The 9,439-nt window shown below is 40.4% G+C and overlaps 1 long non-coding RNA gene across 2 annotated transcripts in view; it reads left to right on the plus strand.

The window, feature by feature from the left end:
- The window catches only part of LOC147800121 (uncharacterized), a 54,984-nt gene extending 45,947 nt beyond the window's left edge, over window positions 1-9,037 (plus strand). For both annotated transcript variants that reach the window (XR_015423460.1, XR_015423461.1), the window contains exon 3: window positions 1,884-9,037. This is a non-coding gene — a long non-coding RNA (uncharacterized LOC147800121). The remainder of the gene's footprint in view (window positions 1-1,883) is intronic.
- Window positions 9,038-9,439: the final 402 nt, after the last annotated feature.

A 9,439-nucleotide genomic window follows, 5' to 3' on the forward strand; every position in this document is an offset into this window, starting at 1 on the left:
GACAATGAATGCTACAGATGGTAGAGATAGATGGCTTAAGTTTTTAATTGCTATCACTGGTAAAAGTCATCCATAACTGGAGTTAAATCACTAAATAAATATCCACTTCACTAACCAGTGCGTCGTAGCAATTTGAACTCCCCAGGGGCGTAAAGCCACGTGCTGTGGGAGGGGTATATCCCATATTTTGTCAGGGGAATGGGCTCCTATAAAAGTACCTGTTATGATGATGTCTTTTCCAGCCGACCACGCAAACACACATATTTAATTTGAAGTTAAAGTGTTCCAACTTCCGGCGATAGACGCATAGCGCATCTTTGGTATGCATAATAATTGAGTACGCGTATGTGGTTCTCACCCTGGAGAGCGCCACCTTGAGTCATATCGTCAAAGACTGTTGGTTTTGTTGACATTATCGACTCTAGTTAAACCGGCATTACGCCATTGCTTCCACTTGCTTTAGCCGTACCACAAGGTTCAGGGAGACTAGGGTAAATTGTTGAAGAGGGAGATTGTTACACTTTTATTTTTTGTTCTACACGAAAATCATTGAAAAAGCTAAGATACAATACTATTAAAAAGACCGTGAAGGTAACAAATAAGCGTAACCACCCTTCAACAAATAACGAAGATCCACTAGTATTGGCATTAAAGGGTTTGCACGATGTTGTCCATATGTTTAATTTGCGTTGTCCGAGAGGTCTTCAGACCAACAGACGAGGCCCGGCTCCAGGGTTGTAAGGGGGTTGACCCATCCCCCTGCTCTGAGTGCAAAAAGGAGGGAAAATTTTTTTAATCAAAAATTAAAAATTAGTGCCCCAATATCATTGTAAAAAAATGTATGGCATGTATCATATTTCATCATTTTCTGCTTCTCAACTAAAATGAGACATTAAAACATCTCCGGCATGATCCCCCCCCCGAAAAAAATTCTGGATCTGCCCCTGCAGAACCCATGTGTGCAACCTTCAACAAGACTGAGACAAGAGGGTCGGGCTAGTCTTGTTTCCAAGACCTCCCAGTAGTTGCACAACACAAACCATCCACATACATACGTACATGTATTGTACATGTACATGTAATGTGTTAAATACAGGGCACTGTCATAGAGATTTGTGCTGTGATAGCGCCCTCTAACAAAGTGTGATTGTTCGTGTTGCGGAATATAAACTACTGAAAGGTCGTGGAAAAAAGACCTGGGTCTGACTTGATGCTGCTTGTTTAAAAGCCGATTACATGTATGTTCAAAAAGCTCGCACGGAGAGAACTCAGTGAATTTCTGCACCTCTCAACCGTCAGCGTTTTATATTCTATAGTTTTTGGAAATGAAGCTAGCTATTAAAGAGACCTATTTGTAAATGAAAGTCACCTTTTTAACTTTTTTCGCCACAAATTTCCAATTGCTTCACCATTTTTCTCCGTAAAAGAAAAAAATTGTTCCAGAAAATATAGTTAGTCAGATTTATAGCAGATGTACAAAGTTTCCCTCAATATGCTTTAAAGCTATGTTTCAGAGCTTCCATACAAGTTGCGTGAATGCTTCCTGTGATAATCATTTCTTCCATTCCGGTTATCAATTAACGTTCCCATCTGGGCTTCTTGTTAATCTAGCTCTTCCAAGTCAACCAGATGTTCCAATTATAGGGAAACGAGTATTAATAAAGTCGACAGCTGATGTGAGCTCCAGTATTTGGTAGTTTCTGCGTGTACGAACCTTACACTAAGATAAGTAGAGTTACGTTAATGTAAACTATTAAGCAGCCGCATTTGCCTATTGTTGAACGATTAGATTCCATATTCCTGGCCATCATATAACAAGTTGGAGTCCAAGAACGGTTGAGCATCGATTTTGTTAATTATTTATCGGTTTCTCTCTTTCCCAGGTGCGGCTTTAAAACCCAGGTGTCGCTGTTTCGCCGTGGCGGCCACCAACGCCGACCCGGACCGGGAGTTCGCCGCCGCCACCACCCTCCACGACGTTGGCCGGCTGGCAGAGAGCTCGCAGGCCTATGCCAAGCTGGGCTGGCTTACTAAAACAACCCTCGACCATGCCTCTTCGTAACAAATTAGAACATGGATTGCCTGTGGACCAATTAAAGGACAGTGTGTCCCGCTGGCTGGCAGCCAATTTACGAAACAAGCGGCAGGTTTACCAAAAATTGAAAGCAACTTTAAGATTCTTTCATCGTGATACCAATTTGTTGCCTCAAAATGATTTTCGTTTCCCCCAAACGTTCAATATTTTTCTTCCTGTTAATGTCGCTCCTTTAGAGTGATGTTCTGTTCGCTTACAGTGTTATTTTGCTCTCTCGAAAAACTTCCGTTCCTTTGATTTTACTTTAAAGGAGCGACATGTACGTAATTTTTCGCTTGAACAAAAATCCTGAACGTTTCTATACGTGTTTGTTCCGCCATCTGGGCAGGCTCCGGTTGATTTACCATGTGCTTGTTATTTGAAAAGGTTAAGTGTTTTATCACTAGTTTATTAATCTGGAACCGCCGTGGGTTGAATGTAACTCGTCGAAGACGTTCACAGACTACAAGGAATATACACTCTCCAGGGATGTTAAGAAGAATGTCAGTCAGAATTGTCTATAAGAACTGCCGGTGCTGACTTGTGTATGAGGTACAGTGTTAGTAGTTACCCTTTACGGTATAGAGTTTTTGTAAGCATTGTGTCATCTCCGGCTGGGGGCTCGTCTCAGGACCCAGAATATTTTTCCAATGAAAAAAATACTGAAAGGTCCAAAGTTTGGCCTCGGAACTGATGGCCGAGTGTCTCTGGTACTCTTGACCAAAGGCTTTCCACTTGTCAGTCCAGTTCTGTCCGAATTACTCAGCATTTGAAATAGTGTATAGATGCTCGGCCAGTCTTGTTAACCGTTAATCATGTTGTGCAGGCATCCGGGAGATGCAGTTGAATGCAGGGTTGCCCAAACGTGCGTCATAATGCATTATGCTTGGGACGCATAAAGTAAGTACTTTGCACTTTCTGAGCATAATATGAATATGACGCATGTTGTTCTGTGTGGTCTCCTCCTCCGTCTACCGTACTAGCTGAAGCAACGGTTCCCCATCTTAGGCCGCTTCATACTGGAGGGGCTTCTGTACCTGATCTGAAAACGAGACTTTTTTTACAGCGAAATGCTGTAAACGTGGAAGTAACATATCAAAGGCTAATCAAGGCTAAACACTAGTACAGCAATGAAAAATCTATCATTCGTCAACGAGCTATTTCTTTAAATAGAAATGAAGAAACGATTGTGGGGAGATCACTAAATCGCGGGTTAGGGGATGGGTAAAAAACACATATTCATGTTTCACAGTAGAATAAGCAGGCTAGTCCCTTTCCAAAATCGAACAAAGAACTTTTAAAGTGATTTGGTTTAAAATTGGCACACCAAGGTATTCCGCATTTTTTTTCTGAGGCTACAAAGAAGGTTTTTGACCACTCTGTCCTATCATGAATCGATAGGACAGGACAGGACTTTTATTCTCTCTCTCCCTTTACCCTATCGACCCGCAGGTGGCTTTGGAGGGTCAGCTTGGGCTGTTCTTGGGGGCCAGCGTCATCACCTTGGTCGAGATACTGGCGTACCTAAGTCAGAGGTTCGGCTTGGGCATCCAGCGGACGGTGGCCCGGGGGCAAAAGATCCGGCCATTGTAGCCGCTTGCAATTAAAGCCAGTAAGAAAGGGTTGGACATAGCCTGGATGGTGTAACTGGGCAGGTTTGGAATTTCTGACTCAGAAAATGTTTGTTTTGGTGTGGTATAGTATAATTATTTGTTGGATGCTTTTCTCTATGTCTTAAACGCGTATATAATTCAGATGGTTTTGTAGATATGTACTTGAAATTTCTGAGGCACACTTGCCAAAATCCACTTCCTCTTGGCACCGTATTTTTGGGGTCAAAAGCCGTTGCAATTCCACCACAAAGCAGCTGATTTAAATATGCAAGCTTACACTCTATTTTTATCTCGACAGGACAAACTTTTTGTGATTTGGCATTATGAGTATAATAGAAAGTAGGACTGAAAATTTGCAAAAATGGGATTATGTGTTCAAGTTCACGTTCTTCAGATTAGAAATTAAGGCACCATCAGTGGATCAAGAAATTGCCAGAGTATAGACCTTCAAATAGGAAACAAATTTGTTTACTCTAACCTCGTTTTGAGATTCCTTGATGTCTAAATGTATGTGGCTTGGGAAAGTGTGTTTCTATGAATTTCTTTATTGTCTGGGCTTTGGTGTTTTCAAAGAATGTTTACTGATGCCAGATTTTTGCGGTGTTATAAATTGCTGCGTCATTTTCTCTTTGTAGTTTTCATTTTCGTTTGGTACGATTCACATTCAAGGGAGAATCCTGCACCATTTGAGGGAGTTGCAAATCGTTTAGGGAGAATTTGGATACTTTTTATTGACTTTTCCGAAGAGTTTTTGTACACGTTTTTGGAAGGGAAGGGAGTGGAATTGGCTTCAAAATTCGCATTTCTCTCATTACCTTTAGCAAAACTTTTGTGGCTTTTTAGGGGAGGTGTCTTCCTTTGTCAAATAAACCGGAAGCACTCAAAATAATCCAGGAGGGTCGTGTTTTGACCTCAAATGGACCAGGCCTCTATGGACCCAGATATCTGTGTCAGTCTGGCCTAACAGTTTAAGAGTGTGTAAATTTTGCGGTTTTGTTTCATGAAAGTCGTGTACACAAAAGAGAGTGTGATTTGTAATTACAACACTTTACGCTACAACGAAACTAAACTATGTGATATGTTTTGGGAAATGCATATTTTGTATGTGTTTGTTGATTTATCAAAAGCTGGCCTGGTTGGCAGAGCAAGATTTTATCCTTGAGCGTCTGGGTTATGGGCCAATCACACCCCCTCCCCGCTCAACTCTGCTCGACGCTTTTCATAAACCAAAATAGAATTGGGGAATCGTAGCTCCATTGGTGTTTCATTTCAGGGCTCACATCTCGGCATAAACGATTATTGGAATAAAAACGCAGGCCGAGAGACAACTGAAAGCCACATGCTAGTCAATTATCGTTGGTAATGAAATACCCAGAAAATAATCGTCCATCTGTGAGCTACCATGTTGCATGCATAGGACCTCGATAGCGCAGTAATTTCCAGCCAATTTCGATCAATTTTGGAAACATAATAGCGTCGCAGGTTTTACATGACCTCATGTCGCAACGTTGACTATTTACGCTCCCACATGGCGCCCTCTATGAGAAATATTATTAACGGTATTAGAGCGACGCCAACGGAGTACTGACCTGAGCCCAGGGATCGAATTGCTATCATACGTGTGGACCATAGAGGCCGCCAATAGGCGAGTCAATTTTGTTTGCTGTCCTACCGGAAAATGATAATTGCAAGGCGTGTAAATAATAAATGACTACGTTTGGAATCCGGAAGCATTTCTCTAGAGTCACCCAATGCACAGAATTAGTAAGAGTGGCGTGCCATAAAAAAGGCTTCATGAGAGGACGCCATCTAGTGGCAGGTGGCTGATATTTGTTATTTTCAGTACTGATGAAGTTGATGTAATTTACCACTTTCACCATAATCGTTTGTCAGACATCGGGTGCAATTGACGCCATCAAAGACCATCCTATGACTCTGTCACGTAAACACACCGTAGAGATGCCACTTTGCACGATTAATGTTACTAATAAGATTTCTGATACACGTCTTTGGAATCAAAATGCCATGGCGTCATTGAGCCTGGCATTATGTGTACATCTCTCTGAAATTTCGTACCGGTATGTTTTTGATTGAGTGAATTTTTTTCTTGCTCTCTTACATATCCAACTTTTTTAGGAAAATTCTGAGCCTGAATATAATGTTTCCTTGTTTCCCGTTTTATTTTTATTTATGCATGGAGGTGCAATTTAACTGAACAGTGCAGTATAGACAATGCTCCAACTGATTACCTGTTTATTATCGTCTTTTGGTACTTGAAGATCCTTACTGCAGTCACGTGATATTTAACAAATTCTCTCATCTTGCTCTGAGTGTGCTTGAGTTCATGTTGAAAGCAATGTTTGCCAATGAGGACCTTTAAATACAATTTAAATACAACGTTAAATACAATGAATCTGCCAGGATCGGGTGAAAAATCATATTGCCGGTAAATACTCGAGAACTCTTGCAAAAGAGGTCAAAAGATATTTTGTCTCCGCAAAAATTGAAATGCACGCCGGTATTCATAGTTCCTTATCTGTCCTCCTTCCAAAGAGCGGAAGACCCATTAGCATTTGTCTTGATGCGCATAATCGGCATTCTTCGACATTTTAAGAGACGGGAATTCTTAAACACCCTTTTTCTTTCCACGCTTTTGAGCGATAAAAAGCCTTCCCGTGTTATTGTCAATAAAATATGCTTCAGTAGACTGGCATCCTTAACACCTGCCTCCTCAAAATGGACGAACAGAATACCTTTGGTGAATTTATTGTGCCATGGCAAAGAGCTGCGGGGAGACTGAAGAAGAATCGATGACTTTGAATATAGACCACAGCATGCGGAATAAAAAAGCATGCAAAGAATTCAGTCAGGTTGATTTCCTGAATTGATAACCTTCCCCATAAATACAGCCATGGACATATACATAACAAACCTGTAATCAGTTTGATGTTTCGAAGCTTACATTGTGCCAGGCAGTTAAGCTGTACAATCAGTCAGTGACACCGGTGTCGCTAGAGGGGGGTGTCGGTGGCGTCACCCCCCCCTTTGGTTAGTTTTGTGGGCAAAAAAAATTGAAAACGACGAACGGAGAATGAAGATGAAAGGGATGGGAATACAGTTGACTACTATCGTATTGCGTGACGGTCCGTTGGCAAATTTCATGTGGCACCCTATCCATTCAAAATGGTCTGGGGACGCCCGCGGTCAGTCACAAGTGGGTTTCACTAGACGCTGGTCTGCGATCATGACAGATTCAACGCGTTCTTCCATTGCAAGCAACACATACTAGTTATGGAATTTTAAGGTCGTTAGAGAGCGGTTTAAATGAATACACCAACGCACACTCAAGGGACGAAGCGTCGTGTACGAAGGGTTTCCGAGCCCATTGCTTCTATTAGACAAGTGAGGCCCCTTCAAAGCCGACAAAACAAGACAACAAATTACTGACTTGTTTTCAACAGGAGTTAAAACTTCTAGAACAGGACAGGAAAATCAAAGCAGTTTGAGATTTCTTTAAGTTTTTATGGAGAACCAACTGCTATGTAAGGATTTAAGAGAAGATTTCTCGATAAACTTATCATTTAATTATTAGCCTTCAGCTATGGCAGATGAAATTAATGGCCTTGGCTACACAATAACATTTTTTTCCTTTTCAGAAGGTCTTCATTCTACAAAAGTCCTTCACCCTTTATAATTAAATAATGCCCAAAAGCCTTTCTTCAACAACATCTTTGCCGTATATTATGCTAATCGCAACTCATAATTGACGGCCTCTCGTTTGATTTAGTTGGTAAATGCATCGTAGCTCGATGGGAACGACATAACTGGATGATAGCAAAGGTTCTGAAAAGCTGCGTTGATTATGAAATGAGGTCGCTAAATTGGCGTCCACTCTTGACGCTGAAAGGTTTGCCTTGGCTTTGAGAATGTAAAGGAAAGATCCTAAAATGAAATTCAGCACTCGGATATCAGTAATGTCATGAACGCTGGGCTGAAGAAACTTGCCACCACCTCAGCAACTTGCTCATTGTAGATGTAAACGATTTTGGTCGCCCTCCCTTGGGAAATAAAAAAACTATCGATTTCATCCGCACTGACTTGAATCCTCCCACGTAGACTTCAGAGATGCCTTGTTTGAAATTGGATCAGCCACTAACTGCAAAAGAAATTTGGACGTCAGTATGAAAAATAATACGTAATGATAGAAGGTAATGAATACGTACGGTTGTTTTCATGCCCTGTTTATTTCCTTTGGCTCTCATTATTGACTTGCGTGCATACAATTTTGTATATCATTTCACTGTTTTAAAACTAAGGGTAATTCATATGATTTTTTTTCCGACCAGATATAGACGGAAACCAAGGCCCTGCGTAATTATCCGTATAAAAACATGCGTTGGCCTTCCACAGACTCCTAACCTACTAGTTTTATGTATGATTTACACTTCGAGCAAAGATACCTTTTCTTTAGTTTGCTGTGTTTCACCGTCGCCTCGAAAACTTTTACAGGTGAATAAATCCCAGGAAAGGGCACTTTAATTATCCCTTGCCCGATGATTTGTGCTGAGAATCCCACCCCCCCCCTCTGCAGATTTTGAGGAGCTTTGCAAACTTTCCAACCCCAGAACTGATGTTTAATGTAGACGCCACTTGACACCCTGTGTGCAAACCCAATGAGGCTCAGGGTCAGAAAAATTCTATTTTTAAAGTAAACCACTCGGTTTTTCCTTTTTAAATTGAACTTTTCTGGACATGTTTTTGCTTTCTGACGGCTAATAGGTTACTGTAGGGAATAATTACTGGCGTCCGTATGTGGAACTTTTCCTGTTATATTCTTAGAAGTGGTAGAAGTGTTTAGTTGATCGGTTATTTGTTTGAATACTCATAACTGAAATAAACCACTCATGTTGTCTTTGGAAAAATACCGGCTATTGTGCGAATCCCAATTAAACACCTAGGCTGAGGGAACCTTCCTTCTTGTGTTACGTTTTTGCCACAATCACATCATACAGTGTTGTTGAAGCTCACACATATCTTCTTGCGATGGTTGAAATGGGAGGTACAGAAAAATCATGAAGACCTTACTTTGTGTACAATTTATAATCCTTCATGAGTAACGTTACATTTGTTATCAAAATGGTGTCATGATTTATGTACCCTTGTATCTTGTAATTTATTTAAAGGATGCAAAACGAAGTTGAATGCTTGTTATTGCGAACATAAAACTAAGTTTTAAGTCGCGTTCAAAATCTATGCCAAATTGAATTTACAAATTACAAATTAAATTGAGCATTTTCAGAAGTTGGTGGGGAAAACCTATATTAAAGGTATGCCTGGTTAAGAATTGGAATTCGTTTGTGTGATAACAGAAGTTATATTCTTAGAAGTGGTTAGTTGAATGATTAAATGTTTGAATATTCTTGACTGAAATAGACCATTTATGTTGTCTTTAAAAACATACCAACTATTGCATGAATCCTACACAAACACCGACGCTGAGGTAACTGTTCCTTCCTGTGCCATATTTTTGCCACAATCACATAAACGTTTACATATCATGGACTTCTTGCAATGGCAATGGAATATACAGAAAACTCATATATTAGCCTTCAGTTTGAAACAAACACTATATTTCTTCATGAGTAATATTACATCCACTATCGAAGCAGTGTCGTGATTTCTGTAACCCTGTATATTTGTAATCAAATTAAACGCAAATTTTATGAATTTGAATTACAGCAAATGAAAATAA

Source organism: Acanthaster planci, linkage group LG02 (assembly GCF_054643075.1).
Source record: "Acanthaster planci isolate LZ-2023a linkage group LG02, COTS_SCS, whole genome shotgun sequence".
Lineage (NCBI taxonomy): Eukaryota > Metazoa > Echinodermata > Asteroidea > Valvatida > Acanthasteridae > Acanthaster > Acanthaster planci.